Genomic DNA, 21012 nt, shown 5'->3' with positions numbered 1-21012 from the left:
ACGACCAGGGCTTCTGATCCAAGCTGACTTCCATTATTAGTAGCGTGTTGTTGGGTTGTGCTGAGTCGGAGAAGGGGAAAGACTGGGGGTAACTGACCGGAACCCTGGACCCAGTGTAGCCGGTGGACGTGTGTCCTGCTGGGAGGGGCAGAGAAGGCAGAGAAGGAGGCAGAGATCAAGCTCTGCCCACGGCCAGGGCTACCCAAGGTTGGCTCCCTTTTGGACATGCCCACGGCTTTACGGCCACTTGGCCCCTTCTTTCTTTTTCCAGGAATTATTTTAAATGGGAAAAGAGCCCTTCCCACAAAGGAGTGTTCGAGTGATCGCAGAAACCGTATTCCATGAAGAATAAACACCGTATTCCAGGTGCCCCTCAGGCTGTCGTGGGATGCGACCATCTGCCCTCATGGGACATGCTTGGCTTTTTCAAACAGCACCAAAATTAACTGTCTTCCCCATTAGTTTCTGTCTGAAGTTGTCAATTCACTTCCCCTCCTATAAATGTGTGTGTGTGTGTGTGTGTGTGCGTGTGTGCATCTGGAAGACATTTTCAACGCTGTCAGGAATGGGCAGGATCGCCACGTTGTGCTCTGTACATTAATAACCGTATTTTTAAATAACTGTGATTTTTAAAAAGCATTTTAATTAATTAATTAACTTTGTGACAGAGCCAGAGAGAGGGACAGACAGGAACGGAGAGAGATGAGAAGCATCAATCATCAGTTTTTCGTGGCGACGCCTCAGTTGTTCATTGATTGCTTTCTCATATGTGCCTTGACCGTGGGCCTTCAGCAGACCAAGTGACCCCTTGCTCGAGTCAGAGACCTTGGGTTCAAGCTGGTGGGCTTTGCTCAAACCAGATGAGCCCGCGCTCAAGCTGGCGAACCCAGGGTCTTGAACCTGGATCCTCCGCATCCCAGTCGGATGCTCTATCCACTGTGCCACCGCCTGCTCTGGCTAAATAACCGTGATTCTTTCCCTGAGGAAGAACCCGATGGCTCTCGGAGCATAAACGTATCCAACAGTCGGGCAGAGAGGCACCGTTCCACGAGATTCTATCGAACGGTTTTCCCCCAAGGAACCGCGTGCAGCGGGAGACAGAGAATGCTGAGGTCGGCGGGCTCGGAGGCGGAGAGGTGTGGCCAGATTTCCGCCTCCAGGATCCGGCGAGGAAAACGGGAAGTGGTTCTTCCACCAGCTTGGCTGCTGCCAGGCGCCCGTGGGCGTGCGGGGAGACCTACCGCCTGTCGTCACCACGCTTCCAGCTCCTGGAGACCGGAGGCTCTAACATCTGTGCCACATACCGCCGCCAGATACTCCTTGTGCTGATGATGCGTCTGAGTCCCCTCACCTCGGCCTCCTGCCAACCTCATCCCTCCTTCACCTTCTACCTCGAGCGGGGGGAGGCTCCCTCCTGGGGGTCCACAGCCCCCCACACCACCTCCTTCACGGGGAGCTGGACCTCCAGGCTCCTAGACGCCCACTCCTCAGTCTCCTGACACCAATGGATGGTCTTTCCAACAAAGGTGCTGGAACAATTGGACCTCCCTGTGCAAAAAAAAAATTGAGCCTATGCTGGCTTGAACCCAAGGTTGCTGGCTTGAGCAAGGGGTCACTCGGTCTGCTGTAGCCCCCCCGTCAAGGCATATACAATGAACTAAGGTGCTGCAACAAAGAATTGATGCTTCTCATCTCTCTCCCTTCCTGTCTGTCCCTCTCTCTCTCTAAAAAAATAATTTAAGGCCCTGGCTGGTTGGCTCAGCGGTAGAGCGTCGGCCTGGCGTGCAAGGGACCCGGGTTCGATTCCCGGCCAGGGCACATAGGAGAAGCGCCCATTTGCTTCTCCACCCCCCCCCCTCCTTCCTCTCTGTCTCTCTCTTCCCCTCCCGCAGCCAAGGCTCCATTGGAGCAAAGATGTCCCGGGCGCTGGGGATGGCTCTGTGGCCTCTGCCCCAGGCGCTAGAGTGGCTCTGGTCACGGCAGAGCGACGCCCCAGAGGGGCAGAGCATCGCCCCCTGGTGGGCAGAGTGTCGCCCCTGGTGGGCGTGCTGGGTGGATCTCAGTTGGGCGCATGTGGGATTCTGTCTGACTGTCTCTCCCCGTTTCCAGCTTCAGAAAAATACAAAAAAAAAATAAAAATAAAAAAATAACTTAACCTAGACAAAGGCCTTACAGCATTCACAGACATGAACTTGACTACAGCATAGACCCGGCTTGGATGTGACTGTCCCCCGGCTGAGAGGCACAGTCTAAAAGGACGCTCCTCCTGTCCCTACTGAGCAGGAAGGCACGGCATATTCTTCCTGCTACCATTCGGTTTTGACAAACAAAGAACGTTTTCCAGCGGAAAAGACCATGTGTGGTGTTGTTTACCATGTTCTGGGAGATTAATTTGCTTTCAGAAGTTGGAAATTCAGACAAAAGGGAAGAAAACTGCATGGAAGGCCAACACGGAAGTCCGCGCCCCCCCCCCCCCCCCCCACGGTCATCCGTGATACACACAAGTAGTCACGTCGAGCTGCCCTGGACGCATCCCTAGCCTTGAAAACCCATTAGGGAGCCATCGTCCATGGCAACCAGAAGACCCCGGCTCTATTCATCGCTGGACCTTTTGTGATGCGTTTCCATGGTGACGGAAGCCCTGCCATCTAAACTTACCGCACCGTTGTTCCCGGCAGGAGCTGATGAACACTCGTCGTCTGGGGGGATTCTTGGCAGAAAAACGAAAGTTTCTTCTTCCTCTTTTTCTCCTTTTTCTTGAGCGTTCATTTGCTGCGAGGCGGGAGTGGACGTCTGTGGAAGGGACAAGCTCCTTGAACTTCAAGTCCTAGTCCCCTGTGATCCCCCCCCCTGTATTTGTTATAAATGCAGGCACATCTCTAAATGACTATTTCTTTCATTACAATGTCACGACGGATTCTAGGACGGGTTTCAGGGCTGCTTAGCCAGGGAACGGCAGGTCTCCCTGGGAGTCGCCGGAAGCTCCGAGCTAACTGAGGGTCACTCGGTCGGTTCATTCCCTGTTCGTTCAACCCGAGGAGAACGGATCGAGTGGGCCCCGTCACGGCTGAATCCTGCCACTCTGGTAGACGGCCACGCCCGCCTCCGTGTCCCAACAGGAGCAGACAGCCCTGTCTTCCTGCCGCGAAGAGGTGCTGAAGTTGGAACCGGACGTTTCTGCCTGAGGCCTGGGTGACCCACGACCAGCGCTTTCTGGGTTAAGGGGTAACGAGCATCAGGGATGTTACAAAAACCCTGAGACCAATGTACAATTACCCCTGATGAATAGATATGGCCACAAAGGTTAGAGGGCCAGGTAGAGGCCCTCAGAAAGACGCTGGTCCCTTTCCCCAAGTTGACACTCTCTCCTCAGACCTGCCACCTCCCCAGCGCTGTTACCCCTGGAAACACCCTCTTGCAGGTGTCAGGAAAAAAAAAATGCAAGGCAGGGAAAAGGCGTTCCAGCTCCTTGAATCCCAAGGGGCCTCTTCCCCACCCACGGGGTGGTTCCAGCCACCTCCAGGTAGGATGGAGGCTTCTGAGCGTAAGACAACGGTGTAATCACAGCGTGTCTCAGACCTTGACGGCCAGGTCACCAGAAGGCCCAGAAGGGTGACCTTGTCATCATAAAACACAGTCATACATTCACAGCAGCACAGCTGCACAAGGAGATAGCGTTGGTCTGAAGGTCAAAGTGTCTTCTCCCCGCTTCTAAGATGCTTAGGGATTGAAGGGAAGTCACCAACATGATCTCTGTGTGGAAGCCCGGACTCAAGCAGCCATCAATAAAATCCAGCTCTCTCAGGACACCGGACCTGAGCATCCCAGGGCCGGGGAACATCTGAGTCACTGGGCAGGTGTATGGGACTGTGGAGCTGTTTCATGTAAAAAAAAAAAAAAAAAAAAAAAAAAAGCCCGCTGTGGGCGCCCCTCCCTCCCAGGGACAGTCTGCCTCCAGAACCTTTATCGCCAAGGGCAGAACTCCTACCGCTAACTTCATTAGCATGGACTCTGCCCAGCCGGACAGAAAGGTCAGCCGCACAGACCGCCCCCTCCCCTGCCTCCTCCTGCCCAAGTCTGCCAGGCCCTCGCCCGAAGCTGAGCGCTCTCTCCTCATAAGTGGATATATGAACAATGCCGGTCCAACGTCCTTGGAACATCTGGGTGAGCAACGCCCCCCACTGGTGACATGGAGTACAAAAGCTTGAGAAGCTGGCTTCAACGTGTCCCCGTTGATGCAATGAGATAGACAGTTGATGTTGTGACCAGAAGAGCAAGGCGTCTGGGAGCCAGACGTACCTTCCAGACTTGAGCAGACAGACGCCGTGATGTTGCAGGTTGAGTGGGCAGAGCCAGCCAAGCAAATGGACCTGCCTGTAGTTAGTTGCACAGCAGGTCACCGTATATAACAAACAGGGGCAGGCCCTGACTGGATGGCTCAGCGGTAGAGCGTCGGCCTGGCATGTGAATGTCCTGGGTTTGATACCCAGTCAGGGCACACAGGAGAAGCACCTGTCTGCTTCTCTACCCTTCCCCCTCTCACTTCTCTCTTTCTCTCTCTCTTCCCCTCCTGCAGCCATGGCTCGATTGGAGCGAGTTGGCCCTGGGCGCTGAAGATGGCTCCATGGCCTCTGTCTCAGGTGCTAAGAAGAGCTTGGTTGCCTAGCAATGGAGCAATGACCCAGATGGGTAGACCATCGCCCCCTAGTGGGCTTGCCGGGTGGATCCTGGTCAAGGCGGCGCATGCGGGAGTCTGTCTCTTTGCCTCCCCTCTTCTCATAAAGAATAAACAAACAGCCTGACCAGGTGGTGGCGCAGTGGACAGAGTGTCGGACTGGGATGTGGAAGGACCCAGGTTCAAGACCCCGGGGTTGCCAGCTTGAGCGCGGGCTCATCTGGCTTGAGCAAAAAAAAAAAGCTCACTAGCATGGACCCAAGGTCACTGGCTCGAGTGGGGGGTTACTCAGTCTGTTGAAGGCCCGCGGTCATGGCACGTATGGGAAAGCGATCAATAAACAACTATGGTGTCGCAACAAAAAGCTGATGATTGATGCTTCTCATCTCTCTCCGTTCTTGTCTGTCTGTCCCTATCTACCCCTCTATCTGACTCTCTCTGTCCCTATAAAAAAATTAAAAAAAAAAAAAGAATAAACAAACAAACAAAAAACAAAAACAGAAACAGCAGCGTCAAATAGTCTGTGGACAGACCGTGACAGCTGGGCTGGTACCATCCTGCAGTGGCCACCTGACCTGAAACTTCTCTTGATATCCAGCAATACAAAAAGAAAAAATACATGGGCTTGAATGTTACATTAGTTTGCTTCTCCTGTTTGGGATGCTAATGAATGAGTCATCGGAAGAAAGAATATATAAAGTTCATTAAGAATTTATGAGTTAAACAATCAGTACAAAACAAAAACAAACCAACCCACCAAGGGGTAGATTAAATAGAAGGTTATGGAAAGATGAAAACGTCCCTGTTCCCGCCTAGATTTGGGGGCAAGAAACACCGTCCATGATCCATTACAGAAGGCGAGAGGAGACAGATTTATTGGAAGTACCAGGAAGATATTACGTCCAAGGAAGACACCGTTATTTATCATGTACTCTAGTGATTGCACATCCAGGGACTATCATCACCATGAATCTCATTATCTTCTTAATTGTTATAATTTACCTTCTCAGGAGCTCGACGAACTTTCTCATTTATAAAAAAAAAATTTTTTTCCATTAAGTTAATAGCTCTACATTATACATCATTTTTTTTAAACATAAGAGCCAAAGTAAAGTAAAATGGAGAAAAAGAAACATGTGGCTTGGTTTGCTCTAGCTTTCAGGACAGGCTCAAGAATGATGGACAAGGGCCCTGGCAGGTGGGCTCAGTGGTAGAGCATCAACTGAGCATGTGGATGTCCTGGGTTTGATTCCTAATCAGGGCACACAGGAGAAGCGCCCATCTGCTTCTCCATCCCTCCTTCTCTCACTCCTCTTCCCCTTCTGCAGCCATGGCTCTATTGGAGCGAGTTGGCCCCTGGCGCTGAGGATGGTTCCATTGCCTCTGCCTCAGGTGCTAAGAAGAGCTCAGCTGCTGAGCAACGGAGCAATGCCCCAGATGGGCAGAGCATCGCCCCCTAGTGAGCTTGCTGGGTGGATCCCCATCAGGGTGCATGTGGGAGTCCGTCTCTCTGCCTACCCTTCCTCTCACTGAATAATAAAAAGAATGATGGACACAGAAGCCGAGGTCGCCGCCGACCACTGCTCTGGGCTCCGAGGGGCAGGCATCGCTTCGAACAGGTCCTACCACCCTGAACGTGGAATGATTTATGCACCGTTGGCTTCGAGATCCAGGAAAGTCCTCCATCTTCTATGTGTTGGCCGCCATTTTCCTTCAAGTCAATAAAACTTTTAAACCTCCCGGTGTTATTTAAATTGATGTGCACTGTATACAGGAAAAGGGTGCTTTATTGACGGAGATTTACGGGATGTCAGAGGACCCTCCATATTTCTTCACGGTCCGCTTCTGGGCTCCTTCAAGCCTCGGGAGACCAATGATTTATAGACGGAAGCCTAATAAACCGCCTCTGATGCCTAACGGGTTCCCGCTTTCCCACCTGCCACCATCATGCAGGTAACTGAAAAGCATTAGAAACAGGAAAATGTGTGGGGGCAGATGTCAGGGGCATAGTCTTAGCCGCAGGAAAAAGAAAAAAAAAACCCCTTTAAATTCAATTCAGACGCATTTGTTGAGGAGGCAGGATGGAGAAGGGACGGACAAGGTCTAATTGGCGATGAGAGAGGGAAGGAAGACAGTCTCTTTTTAAGAACCAGGTGGTCTAACGCATTTGCTGCAGAGCTCAGGAGGCTGGCTCACTCTAACACGGTGAAGAGAAGAATACCTGGGCTGATCAGGCAGTGGCGTGGGGGGGGGGGGCAGGGAGTGTGGGCCTGGGATGCTGAGGACCCAGGTTTGAAACCCTAAGGTCGCCAGCTTGAGTGTGGGATCATAGACATGACCCCATGGTCACTGGCTTGAGCCCAAGGTCGCTGGTTTGAGTAAGGGGTCACTCGGTCTGCTGGAGCCCCCCCCCCCCTCAATCAAGGCACATATGAGAAAGCAATCAATGAACAACTAAGGAGCTGCAATGAAGAACTGATGCTCCTCATCTCTCTCCCTTCCTGTCTGTCTGTCTGTCCCTTTCTCTCTCTCTCTCACTAAAAAATTAACCAGCAGGAAGTGGGGGCTCCAAAAATCTCAGCCCCCATTACAGAGCCACCTCAGATTTCTCCGGCTCCTCCAGGGAATCGGGGGCCACCCTCCTCAGGAGCCTCCAGGGACCCTCAGAGACTGGTGCTGGAGAATCAGCATTTTCTCAAAGCCTGTCCCCTACTTTCCCATCCCACCTCGATGATAATAATTGGCCAATTCTGCCTAAAAAAAAAACAAAAACAAAATCCTGCACAGATTAATCCGAAATGGCTCTCGCGTCATCTACTGCCTTGACGGGTCCCCTTGAAACCTTATTTATCATTCCTTGACTATTGATGTCTGCCTCCGTGTTGGCTGCCCACCATTCCCTTGTGGGAGGTGCCCCTCCCCCTCTCCCTTCTAAATCTACCCCCCCCCCCACGAGAGACTCACCCCCAGAACTTTCTGTCTGTGACAAGTTCCTGTTCCTAAGGTTCCGTCGGGAGAGACCAAGATGCTTCAGACAGCTCGACTTCAAAAGAGACCCGAACAGCAAGAGCCAGAAAGACAATAAAAAAGAAAAAAAAACACAAAAAGAAAAAAACCTCAAAAACCAAAATGAAATAAGTCCTCGTTTCAGATGAAAGGGCCCGAAATAAAACCCGAAATAAATGTCAAACTGCGGATCACAATTTGGCCTTGAATCCTGTCTTGACAAGAAATGACAAGACTGCCTTCCAAATGAAGTCTTCACTTTAAAAAAAATTTTTATTTTATTTTATAAAAAGCACAGGATGAGAGACTGGTTTTATCACTTGCTGAGAAAGCTCGGGGGGTGATGGGAATTAGATGGAAACTCACCTCCCTCCTAGTCTGGGGTCTGTAATGAGAAGTCAGCTCCTTTCAAAGAGGTTTCTGCTTTTTGGGTTTTTTTTTTTTTCGCCACAGGGATTCTGCCTGCAGCTGAAAACATCTTCCCAGCTGGGGGGGCGGGGGGAGGGAGGGAGGGGGGGTTTCAGATTTTCAGGCAACTGGGAGAGGAATATTCTTCTGATAGAAAAAGGTAAGGTTGACTATGAGCTTGCCTGGGGAAGAAGTATTTATGGAACCTGTCTGCTTATTTCATGGGTAGAAGAAAAAAAAAAGAGAAGAATCATCATCTCATTTGTTTTTGAGACGTGTCGGCTCTCCTGGCGTGGTTTCACGGGAAGATGAACGAGGCCCCGAGAAGGCCAACGTTCGCAGGACGTAGCAGAAACCCAACCAGGGCGCTGGAGGCGTCCTCCTCCCTGTCCCAGGATGACCCATCGCTACCGTCCTCGTGTGGCCCCACAAGGAGGTCTGTGAGTCACACGTTATTGAGCTGCTGTCCACGGGGTGAGCTGCCCGTTGTCACCTGATGTGGCACCCGGGGATCACCAGGGGAGAGACGGGGGCTGCCCCGTGGAACCGTGGCCCTGCCCCGTGGAGCGAGATGCTGCTTTTCAGAGACCACAGACCAAAACCACAAGTCACGCAGCCACATCATGGGCACAGGAGAGGACTCGGACCTCCAGCTAGCTGCACTCGGAACCAAAGGACCAGGACAGAACGGAAACTTCAACACCAAAATCTTTCAGAAGTGGGGCGGGGGGGGGGGGGTGGCTCGTCCAGGAAGATCCTGGTACTGACCCCCTTCACTGTAAATGGCCAAGGTCCTCCACATCCCCCCCACCATCTGCACTCCTGGTCCCCAGCCCCTTTCAGACCCCTTGGCCAACAAGACGGTTCAGGGGTTCCCGCCTTCTCAGCTGGTGCCTTCTCCATCAATACCCCATCAATACCCCTTTTCTTATGCCAAACTCTGATGCTTTACATTTCGGCCTCTCAAAGAAAGCACGGTTCTTCTTCACCTCTCCACCTCCATCCTGGGCTGCCTCATTCCCTTTTATCGCTTGATTGACTGATGGATTTGAGAGAGAGAGAGAGAGAGAGAGAGAGAGAGAGAGAAACATGGACTTGTTGTGCCACTTACTTATATACATTCATCAGTGGATTCTCACATAAGCCCTGACCGGGGATCGAACCTGTAACCTTGGTGTACTGGGATGATGCTCTAACCAGCTGAGCTACCCGGCCCGGGCTGCCTGGCATGCTCTTCTCCTTTTTTTTTTTTTTTTGGCGTGGTGACATAGTCTCATCTTTAAAGATGCATTGCAGGCGGAATGGAAATGCCAGACAGCCTTAAATATACTTTGTACTTCCGCCTGGGCTGTGAAAGCTCTTTTTGGCTGAATTAAACTGAAATCTTCTGGGGTGTGTGTGTGTGTGTGTGTGTGTGTGTTGGGGTTCCCCTGGCCTTAAGACTTAACCTCCTAAGGCTTCCGTTTGCTCCATCTTTTTCTCCACTGCTTCATGAGAGGCTTGGCACCCAACGAGACGCCCCCTAAGTAAGTGTGACGTCCCTGACCTGCCGAGACCTAGGAAGGCCCCAGAGTCACAGAGGTTTAAAAAGAAGCACTGAGTTTGCTGCAGGGCAAGGTCAAGTTAGCATCGAGTCCGCAAGGAAACATGGCTTGGGTTACTCTGGGGGAGTTCCATGTGGATGGGACAAGGGAGAAGAGGTCAGTTCTGGTGGCCGGGTGGGGTGGGGTGGGGACTTAGGATGAGAAGGTGAAGCGAATACCGGCAGAGCTTTGACACAGTGAGAACCACCTGCGGGTGACGGGTAGGCTGGCCAGGGATGTCCGTTAGCTCCGTGGCAGGTACAGACACCGTCCCTACCTGTGGTGTCCCCCCCCCCCCACCCGCCCCTGTCTCATCCTATGTGGCAGGGAGTTTAGAATCTTCTAGAATGCCATCTGTGCCCTGTAGGAAGCTGCTTTGGCCCTCGCTCTTTGGCCCAGAAAGGTCTTCCTCTCACTGCCCAGGGCATTGGGGTGTGTGTGTGGGGGTGTGGGGTGCACCAAGAAGAGCCCCAGAAAAGACCTGGGGCCGGGGCAGTGAGCCCCAGGACCCCTGAGGGGAGGGGGCAGCTTAAGGAGGAGTGTGTCTTTTCTTTTTTTTTAATATTTTATTTATTGATTTTTTAGAGAGAGAGGAGTGAGAGAGAGAGAGAGAGAGAGAGAGAGAGAGAGAAGGGGGAGGAGCAGGAAGCATCAACTCCCATATGTGCCTTGACCAGGCAAGCCCAAGGTTTCGAACCGGCGACCTCAGTGTTCCAGGTCGACACTTTATCCCACTGCGCCACCACAGGTCAGGCCACCTGGATTTTCCTGGAACCCGATCCCCGCAGTAGCTTTCTCTCTCTCTGCTCTCTGACGGAATACAAAGGACATCCTGGGGAGACTGACTTCACATCAATGAGCCAGTACCTGTGAGATTAGACTGGCTCCCGCTTCTGCTTAGAGAGGGGTTCTGTTTTGTTTTGTTTTGCATTTGAGCATACAGGTGTAAGACAATAATTTTTCATTAAACGCATGCTAATTCCTTCGCGGATCAACTTAACATTAAGCGTGATTATGCCATCCCATTTAACGAACTTTGTTAAAAAAAAGCAGAAAAACAGTTCTTCTTTCCTGATGGTAAAAAAAAAAAATTAATTAATTAAAATAAAATAATAACTGAACCACTGAATAGAAGCGGTGCTATATATATAAAAGTGGCTGTGGGTTGCCAGGGAGACCAAAGTTCTACAAAATGACAGGAAGAAAAAGAACATCGGGGCTGTTTTGACAAATGACACTTTAAGGTGACAGGTTCCTTGCGATGCCTGCTCTTAATGAATGCCGCTCTACAAAGGGAATGTTATTACCAAAGAACAGATCAACGTGGCAATCAGGGACCTGGCTGGAAGATGTGTTTTGTTTTATTTGCCCCACCCTTCCTCCCAGCACTGGGATAACTCATCAGAGGAGGATGCCTGATGGTGGTTAACCCACTGTTACCCCGCAAATGGAGGTGCCAGGAGCTCCCCCCTTCCCCTCCTGGACGTGGAGACCGCCGTCTCCAGTGGCAGTCATCACGGTGAGGCTAAAAACACCACGGTGACCACAAAGGAGCGATGGTCTAACATCTAAAGTCACTGCCTTAAAAAAAAAAAAAAAAAATAAATAAATAAATGTGCCCTGGCCGGTTGGCTCAGCGGTAGAGCGTCGGCCTGGCGTGCGGGGGACCCGGGTTCGATTCCCGGCCAGGGCACACAGGAGAAGCGCCCATCTGCTTCTCCACCCCTCCCCCTCTCCTTCCTCTCTGTCTCTCTCTTCCCCTCCTGCAGCCGAGGCTCCATTGGAGCAAAGATGGCCCGGGCACTGAGGATGGCTCCTTGGCCTCTGCCCCAGGCGCTAGAGTGGCTCTGGTCGAGGCAGAGCGTCGCCCCTGGTGGGCGTGCCGGGTGGATCCCGGTCGGTCGGGCGCATGCGGGAGTCTGTCTGACTGTCTCTTCCCCATTTCCAGCTTCAGAAAAATACAAAAAAAATAATAAAATAAATTATTATTTTTGAATACATTGTTGCTACGCGTTGTAACGTCTGCTATGAAAAATAACATTACACACATATGAATAAATACCCACACATGCACACACACATATATAAATTATATCTATATCTACTATCTATCTATCTATCATCTATCTATCTATCTAATCTATCACCTGTCTGTCTCTATCTATGTATCTATCATCCAGCTATCATCTATCTATCATCTATCTATCTATCTATCCATCTATCATCTTTTTCCCCTTTAGTAAGCTAGTTCTCTCATCAGAATGAGATTCCCCGGCATTGTGAGCTCTTAACTTACAGTGCACCTCGTGTCAGGAGGCTCAGCGGCCACCTGCCCAGGTGGACCTACAGCTATTAAAAATGCACAGGCGGCGCTGGGACAAGACACTCACTCGGGTTTCTGATGCCCACAGGAGGGCACCTGCACAGACCGTCCTTGCAGTGGTGGCAATGCAGGAGAACTGAGCCCAGACAGAGTCCAGGGAGGGCTTCCTCCCCCTCCCAGTGTCCCCTAACTGCCCACGTTGCCTCAGGCCTGGCCACCAGCGGGGGGTGTATTTATATATTCATCCCCAATGTTCCCAATGGACGGGTCTCTCTATTACTGGGTTTCTGTATTTAAGGTCTCCCAACAGCTGCAGGAGGACCCAGCCACAAGAAAAAAAGAAATCGGTCACTGGGGTTTCAATAAAGCTGGAGAGATGAAAGAAAAAAATAAAATAAAAAAAGAGCCCTCCTCTGTCTCATAGAGTCTGACCCCTGCATAAGGTGACATTTAAAAATACATGATAAGATGAGCCCCAAAACAAACAAACAAAAAGCCATACTGATGACCCCATTACACTTCCCCAGGCTGTGAGTCCCCCCCTCCCAGGAAGGCATTAGCAAGCTGCCAGCAATGAGAGTGAGGGAGCGATTTCCTCTTGCAAGGAAAAAAGTTCTGCAAGGTCTGGGTGACACTTCTTACCGGATAGCTGGAAAAAAGAAGGTTCGTGGGCCTTCCCACACCGGGAGTCGAACCCGGGCCGCCTGGGTGAAAACCAGGAATCCTAACCGCTAGACCATGTGGGAGACGACGAGAAAGGGTTAGAGCGAAAACAAATTGAACACTTGGCCTCCGCCTCCGCCTCCGCTTCCGCCTTGCGGCTTCCGGCCCCGCCCCCTTTACTCCCTCCCCCTCCCTTCCCGGGGCCGCGCGAGCCTTACTGCGCCTGCGCGGCGCCCAGCTGGGTCCCGCCGGTCGGGCTCCGCGCCAGGTGTCCGTGACCGCGGGCGCCGCCCCCTCCCCGCGCGACCCCAGGTGTGGCGGCGGCGGCGGCGGGCCGAATGCGGGACACGGAGATAAAAAGAAAAAAGATAATAATAAACGAGCTTTGTTAAAAAAGAAGAAAAGCAGCTTCCGCGGGGGACATTTGGGGGGAAAACCAGGCCTTTGGAGATGGCTGCTTTTTACTAAGGTGGCCCATCGTCCTCCTTTAGGGAGGACAGCCCCTCTTTTGTAAGTTCCATCCTCCCTCCTCCTCCCTGGAAAAGTGTCTTCCTATATGTCCTCCTTTTTGGTATCGGAAGACTCATCTGTCAATGTCCGTATTTGATCGAATGCAGAGTCGATCTATTGTGTGTGATGTGACGCATTTGTATCTAAATGAGTACGTTTTTCTTACAATGATTATTAAAAATCAATAAGCATGGAAGCATAATGACATAAAATATGGCACGTTTTTATGATGCATTGATCATATTCTAGTGTATTCTTGTTGCCGTGAATAAAGTGTTTCTTTTATTGACAATATTGTTTTTCTTCCATTTATTTTTGTCCTTTTTTTCATTGTAAAAAAGTTGGTCACCTTAGCTTTTAGCATCTTTTGTAGGGACCCCCCCCCCCCCCCGCTGGAGCAAAACCCAAACTAAACTCCCCCAAACCATGAAGCGGACCCCCCCCCCCCCCCCCCCCCGCCTGCGCTCTGCGGGCACTCATATATTGGGGGGGGAGGGAAAGGAATAAAAATAAAAATAAAAATAAAAGACACCATCACCTGGGAGAGAAGCCTGGACAAACTGTAGGAGGTTGGTGTCTTATCCAGAGGGGACACTACACTTCAGTGGTTGTCACCAGGCCACCAACCTCAAGGTCCACATCAGAACTGGTGAACAAGTTCAGAGACATTTCAAAAAGAAAAAAAATGAGGAAAGGAAAAAAAGGTCAGCCTCAGCTTTTTAAAGTGAGCAAAAAAAAAAAAAAAAATCAAGAATTCATTGACTTCCTTTTATTGTCTCTGCAGAACCAGCTCAGAATGACCCTATCCTGTTTAATGAGATGCTGAGTTACTTTCACTTGATTTTAATTTATTGGTTTGAGAGGGAGAGTAAAAAACACACACACACACACACACACACACACACACACAAAGATTGATTTGTTGTTTCACTCACTTATGCATTCATTGGTTGGGTCTTGTATGTACCCTGAGTGAGGATCAGACCCACAACCTTAAGGTAGTAGGGTAATGCTCTAACAAACTTAGCCACCCAGCCAGGGCCCAGGTTGAGGTTTTTTTTATAGGGTTGGGGGGACAGGAATGCAGAAATGCAGACATGCTGGTGGGACGAGTTTTAACTGGAGGACCTTGGAGCTGGGCTATTTGTGGTATAAGGAGGTCACTACCGGATCTTCCTGGACAAGGGGCCCCCTCTAGCTCTGAAAGGTGCTAGTGGTCAAATTCCAGTTCTGTCCTGGTCCTTTGGTTCCGTGGTGTGCATGAGTGTGTGTGTGTGTACACGTGCATGTATGCGTGTGCAAGACTTTGGTGCCAGGGGTAACTGGAGGTCAAAGTTCTCTCCTCTGCACATACTTCAGTTGCATGAATTATAAGGTTTTGGTCCGTTGTATTTTAAAAGTAACTCAGGCCCTGGCTGGGTAGCTCAGTTGGTTAGAGTGTCATCCTGGTACACCAAGGTTGAAGGTTTGATCCCTGGTCAAGGCACATACAAGAATCAACCAACAAATGTATAAATAAATGGAACAACAAATCAATATTTTGTTTTTTTTTTCTCTCTCCCACTCAAACCAATAAACTAAAACAGTAAAAGTAACTCAGCATCTCATTAAACAGGGTCATTTTGAGCTGGTTCTGCAAGGACAAAAAATAAAAGGAAGTCAATTCATTCTTGATTTTTACTTACTTTCAAAAAGTTAGATAAATGTATTCAAGACATTCTAAGAAACAGACAAATAGGAAGAAGACATTAACATCACAAATAACCCAGGACCAATAAACAACCTCTGCTGCCCTGTTGCCAAATTCTGTGCTCCCTTCGCCGCATAGTCAGACCTTGAGACAAAACCTTTTACTTAACACTTTTGACTTGGACCTTTCTACACCTTTCCCCCAGCACATACACATTTTTAAACGCAGTTCAGAACTGGAATCTTTGTACATGTTTGGAGTGCAGCTGCTTGTGGACCACGGGCTCCTCACGGGTCAGCTGCTGTGACCTGGGGGGCCCCCTGCCAAGCATCAAGATTGTGGGTGTGAGACCCGCCCCAGCTGTTTCCTCCAAGACGTACCGAGGGAAACCGTAAGGGGGACACAAAAGATGACTTCCTCCCACTGAAACGGCTACAACACAAAGCGGTAAAAATAAATGCACGGTTTAAAACAGGGGTAGTCAACCTTTTTATACCTACCGCCCACTTTTGTATCTCTGTTAGTAGTAAAATTTTCTAACCGCCCACCGGTTCCACAGTCATGGTGATTTATAAAGTTTATAAAGCAGAGTTACAGCAAGTTAAAGCATATAATAATAACTACTTACCAAGTACTTTATGTCAGATTTTCGCTAAATTTGGCAGAATAAATCTTTTTTTTTTTTTTTTTGTATTTTTCTGAAGCTAGAAACAGGGAGAGACAGTCAGACAGACTCCCACATGCGCCCGACCGGGATCCACCCGGCACGCCCACCAGGGGCGACGCTCTGCCCACCAGGGGGCGATGCTCTGCCCCTCCGGGGTGTCGCTCTGTTGCGACCAGAGCCACTCTAGCGCCTGGGGCAGAGGCCAAGGAGCCATCCCCAGCGCCCGGGCCATCTTTGCTCCAATGGAGCCTTGGCTGCGGGAGGGGAAGAGAGAGACAGAGAGGAAGGAGAGGGGGAGGGGTGGAGAAGCAGATGGGTGCCTCTCCTGTGTGCCCTGGCCGGGAATCGAACGCAGGACTCCTGCATGCCAGGCTGACACTCTACCACTGAGCCAACCGGCCAGGGCCCAGAATAAATCTTTATAAAACAACTTACTATAGTAAAATCTATCTTTTTTTTTTTTTTTTTTTTACAGAGACAGAGAGTGAGTCAGAGAGAAGGATAGACAGGGACAGACAGACAGGAACGAAGAGAGATGAGAAGCATCAATCATTAGCTTTTCATTGCACATTGCAACACCTTAGTTGTTCACTGATTGCTTTCTCACATGTGCCTTGACCAGGGGCCTTGAGCAGACCGAGTAACCTCTTGCTGGAGCCAGCGATCTTGGGTTCAAGCTGGTGGGTTTTTTGCTCAAACCAGATGAGCCCGCGCCCAAGCTGGCGACCTCGGGGTCTTGAACCCGGGTCCTCCGCATCCCAATCCGACGCTTTATCCACTGCGCCACCGCCTGTCTATCTTTTTATTTATACTTTGGTTGCTCCGCTACCGCCCACCATGAAAGCTGGAACGCCCACTAGAGGGCGGTAGGGACCAGGTTGATGACCACTGGTTTAAAATATCCCAGGAATGATAAGGCAACAGGCTGTTACTACCCAGAGGTCGGTCCACACCTAAAGGCCTTCCCAAAGGTTGCAAATTGCCTACTTCTTCCCCAGTTCCATGTGGCACCCCTCTCCCTGACTGGCTCTACTTGCAGAAGGGAAGCAAGGCCTGCCACAGAAACCCCCAGCCATCCGCGAGTTTCCCACATTACCTGCCGTAGGGCACTCACCCCAGTACCTCTGATAATCTAAGTTCCTGGCAGTGTCTATTTCTAGGCTCGTTTGTTCTGGCAGAACCACCAAGGCAGTTGTTTTCAAAGCCTTTATTCACCTCTGAAAAACATATGTCTATGACCGATATATAGTTATATATATATATATTTTTTTTCCATAATCATTTCTGACAGTTTTTGTAAGGACGGGAGTGATTTCTGGGATGAGGTTGCCCACGTGTGCTGTTCGTGTCCCAGGAGACCGGCCTCTGCCTTACAACGTCCAGACTCATAGATCTGTCCGGGAATGAATTAAGTTGTCCAGTGAGGAGGCAGGGCCTGATTCAGTAGTCATCACGGGGATGAGTTAGGTGGGGATTAGACGCGGGAATGTGGATCCCGGGAACTCGCCGTGACCGATGGCTCAGTTTGGATAGCTGTGGATGTGGGGGACGGCCGAGGTGGACAAGGCCAGGCGGCATCAGGCCACGGAGAAGCCTCTTCTCTGTGACCCTCGTGTCCACTTAGAATTCTCCCACGTGGAAGCTCAGCAGAGTGCAATTGCATAATAGGAGTATGCATAATTGTCTAGCTGGCCTACTTGGTCGCAATTTGCTCACGTGCACTTCACAGTGTGGGAAGAAGGCTTCTGGGAGCCACTTTCATTTCATGACATCTGAAACTTAATGTTCTTGGAAGTGTATTTTTTTTTTTTGTATTTTTCTGAAGCTGGAAACGGGGAGGCAGTCAGATAGACTCCTGCATGCGCCCGACCAGGATCCACCCGGCACGCCCACCAGGGGGCGATGCTCTGCCCATCCGGGGTGTCGCTCTGTCACGACCAGAGCCACTCTAGTGCCTGAGGCAGAGGCCAAGGAGCCATCCCCAGCGCCCAGGCCATCTTTGCTCCAATGGAGCCTTGGCTGCGGGAGGGGAAGAGAGAGACAGAGAGGAAGGAGAGGGGGAGGGGTGGAGAAGCAGATGGGCGCCTCTCCTGTGTACCCTGGCCGGGAATTGAACCCGGGACTTCTGCACGCCAGACCGACGCTCTACCACTGAGCCAACCAGCCAGGGCGGAAGTGTATTTCTTTTGTATCAAATATACCTTCAGCTAGAGAGCTTAGGGCCCGTTTTCCCCTTGGGGCAGAATTTCATATTGTCCACCACAAAGATTAGGATGTTCGAGGGAAGTCTTTGGGGCAAAGTTTCATACTAACAGGAAGGAGAAGTGATTACAGTGCTGCATGTGGACAGCCATGGTGACTGCTGGGGGTGTGGGCCCCAGGACTGCAGGTGCCAGCCACACCGTGCCCTCTGTGTTGCTGTGTGTGGCCAGCCTTGGGAAGAATGACACTTTCCGTACTTTGGACACGGAGACGGCCCTTTAGTGTTGCACCTACTGTAGCTTGTGCACTCAGCCGGCCAAGAGATAAGACCCCGTGGAGAAGAACCTTTCATTTCTGATTTACCACATTAGGTCTCTTTCCAGAAAAGCAATCAGGTGCTGGTGACATTAAAGCCCGCACAAGTGCGTGAGCCCCACGTGGGACCTCTGACGTGGCATGAATTCTGCCTCCCGGGGCAACGGCCTTCAAGTCCCGGGGGTGGGGAGGGGGGGAGCTGGAAGCTGGTGCCAGCTTCAGGGCCAAGCACTTCACACACTGTTTCCTGGTGTCCCTACTCAGTGGAGGGCGGGGCGGTGGACTCCAGGTGTCAACCTGTCAGCATCCAGTCCTACAGAGACTGGGAAGCGAGATGTCACCTTTGCCACCCTGGGCTGCAGACAGAATTCTGCATGTGACTTATTATTCCAACCAGAAGTCCCCACATAGCTGTGGAGGGCAGAGACGGTGTGCGTGATGCCCGTCTGGCTGGACGGCTGGCCTTGTTGCCAGTATCTTCCGGTGCCTGGTCACTAGCCGGTGTCCAGAGGCAAGACTGAGGGTGTCCACGGGCGGGTTGCGTTTTGCTCCTGTGGACCTTCAGGTGTAGCGCGCGGCCGCAGCACGGCGCGGCGGCTTCCGGAGGCTGTGTCTCAGCCAGCACACGCTATCGAGGGCCAGGTCTCCAGTTCCGGGCGCCCATCCCAGACGCCAAGTCTAGGACAAGCCTTTCCAGCTTTGCCAAATGCTTTGTCAGCCTCCAGTTCCCCACATGAATTCCTTACTTCTGGAGACAGAATATTTTTTCCCTGCGCCTGAGCTGGGTGATAAAGATAGGGTTTATTATTTCGATGCATAAAAAGGGGTAACTGAAGGTCAGCGAGGTCAGGAACAAACAAGGAATAAGAGTGAGAGAATGGGACGTAGGTAGACCCAGGCCTGTCGTCTCTGCAGGGAACACGCTGACCACGGTAGCTTTGGACCACTTCCAGAGCAAGGACAAGCCAATAACAGCAAAGACACCGAAGTGTCCCCTGACAGAAGTGCAGAAAACCCTGTCTTCCCCCAACACGTAGGATGCTGGAGAAAGCTGAACATTTAAATTACATGTTGTTCTTTTGCGGAAAAAAAGGGACAACAACAAGGCAAAAACGGGAGGGGAAATTTACAGGGGACAAAGAAGAGAAAGGAAATGATGGGGAATGTGAGCTGTGATGGCAGACGGTCAGCTGTGGGGAAAGTCGCCGCTGTTTGGAGTTGAAGGACACTGGGTTTAACGTGGATGCCAGGTCAGGGGGAGAGGGGCGTCTTTGGGTCCCAGGCAGGTGCATGGATAAAATCCAGATTCACGTATCGAACCAGAAATGTAACGCCCTACACCCTCAGTGAACCCCTGTCGGAATTAGCATTCGTTCCGGGTAGAGAAAACGCCTGTCTTAGAATTCACACCATGCTGTCGGCAACTGACGGGGATTTGGGGTTCGAATTTATATCAGTGGAGTCGTGCGGTAATTCCCAAGCTGAGAAACCAACATACAGAATGGGTTCCGGGCGCATTTCCCCGGGACTTCTGGCAGAAGTCTATGCAAGCTATGTTTGGGGGAGACACATTCTCACATGGTTCCCAAAGATACAACACAAAGACTCCTTAATTTCTCTTTACAAATAAATACCTGGGCCTAGCAAATAACATAAAGAGAAGGATAGTATTGTATGGCATCTGCAGGTCAGAAAATACTGTTGCTAACAGCATGCAATTAGTAATGAGCACATTGTTAGCACACGATCCTAATTTCTATTAGACTGAAAAAGACATTACATACTTTCTTTTCAGACATGACAGTGATATTTATCATTTATTCCTTTTAGGATTATGATTTATACCGCCCTTCAGTATTTTACAGGTATCTTTTTTTAAAATCTCAACATGGCCAAAAAAAAGAAAAAACAAGAATACATTCCATACTACACATATAAACCACTAGCGTGCATATTTTAATGATGTTCTAATAAGACACTAAAAAGAATGCATTATTTCTGAACATACTGATTGAATAACTTTTGTGTAAGCATCATTTCAAGCCCAAAGAAAGAAATTTGAAGGTAATTTTTGGAAATCACCAAATATGGATATGTTCAAAAGCGTAATTATGCTATGGCTTTACGGAAAGGAAGTTGTTGTTAAATGAGTAACTGTCCCCACATAACTGACAGAATTTCGTGTTTCTATCATACTACTGATTTAATTCCATTTTTGATGTATGATCACTGCAAACATCTCTTTTTTAATCTTAAAGATGTTTTTTCCCCATTACTTGAGAGAGAGAGAGAGAGAGAGAGAGAGAGAGAGAAGTATCAACTCATTCCACTTAGTTGTTCCACTTATTTATGCATTCATTGGCTGCTTCTCATATGTGCCCTGACTGGGGATCGAACCTGTGACCCTGGCAGGCTAGGGGGATGCTTTATCAACTGAGCCACCCTGCCAGGGGCCACAGTAAACATCTTTTTTTTTTTGTATTTTTCTGAAGCTGGAAACGGGGAGAGACAGTCAGACAGACTCCCGCATGCGCCCGACCGGGATCCACCCGGCACGCCCACCAGGGGCGACGCTCTGCCCACCAGGGGGCGATGCTCTGCCCCTCCGGGGCGTCGCTCTGCCGAGACCAGAGCTACTCTAGCGCCTAGGGCAGAGGCCAAGGAGCCATCCCCAGCGCCCGGGCCATCCTTGCTCCAATGGAGCCTTGGCTGGGAGCCTTGGCTGCGGGAGGGGAAGAGAGAGACAGAGAGGAAGGAGGGGGGGTGGAGAAGCAAATGGGCGCTTCTCCTATGTGCCTGGCCGGGAATCGAACCCGGGTCCCCCGCACGCCAGGCCAACGCTCTACCGCTGAGCCAACAGGCCAGGGCCAATAAACATCTTTTAATGCCTCCCCTCCATCCCGTTCTTTCTTGCCCTGTTGTTGGGAGTGTAGCAGAAAGGGAAGTCAGAGCAGAGGAGGAAAATGGGGG

General features: G+C 50.6%; 1 long non-coding RNA gene and 1 other non-coding gene across 2 annotated transcripts; both read right to left on the bottom strand.

The window, feature by feature from the left end:
- Positions 1-667: 667 nt before the first annotated feature.
- On the bottom strand, positions 668-12772 carry LOC136384674 (uncharacterized). The gene is made up of 3 exons (XR_010747635.1): positions 12638-12772; positions 2659-2793; positions 668-1548 (listed from the first exon to the last, which is right to left on the bottom strand). It is a non-coding gene; the product is annotated as an uncharacterized lncRNA (long non-coding RNA).
- On the bottom strand, positions 12670-12741 carry TRNAE-UUC (transfer RNA glutamic acid (anticodon UUC)). The gene has a single exon. It is a non-coding gene; the product is annotated as a tRNA-Glu (tRNA).
- Positions 12773-21012: the final 8240 nt, after the last annotated feature.

The sequence above is a fragment of the Saccopteryx leptura genome, chromosome 13, assembly GCF_036850995.1.
Source record: "Saccopteryx leptura isolate mSacLep1 chromosome 13, mSacLep1_pri_phased_curated, whole genome shotgun sequence".
Classification (NCBI taxonomy): Eukaryota; Metazoa; Chordata; class Mammalia; order Chiroptera; family Emballonuridae; genus Saccopteryx; species Saccopteryx leptura.
Note: the sequence above shows the minus strand (reverse complement) of the source record. Positions and strands in the feature narration are given on the sequence as shown.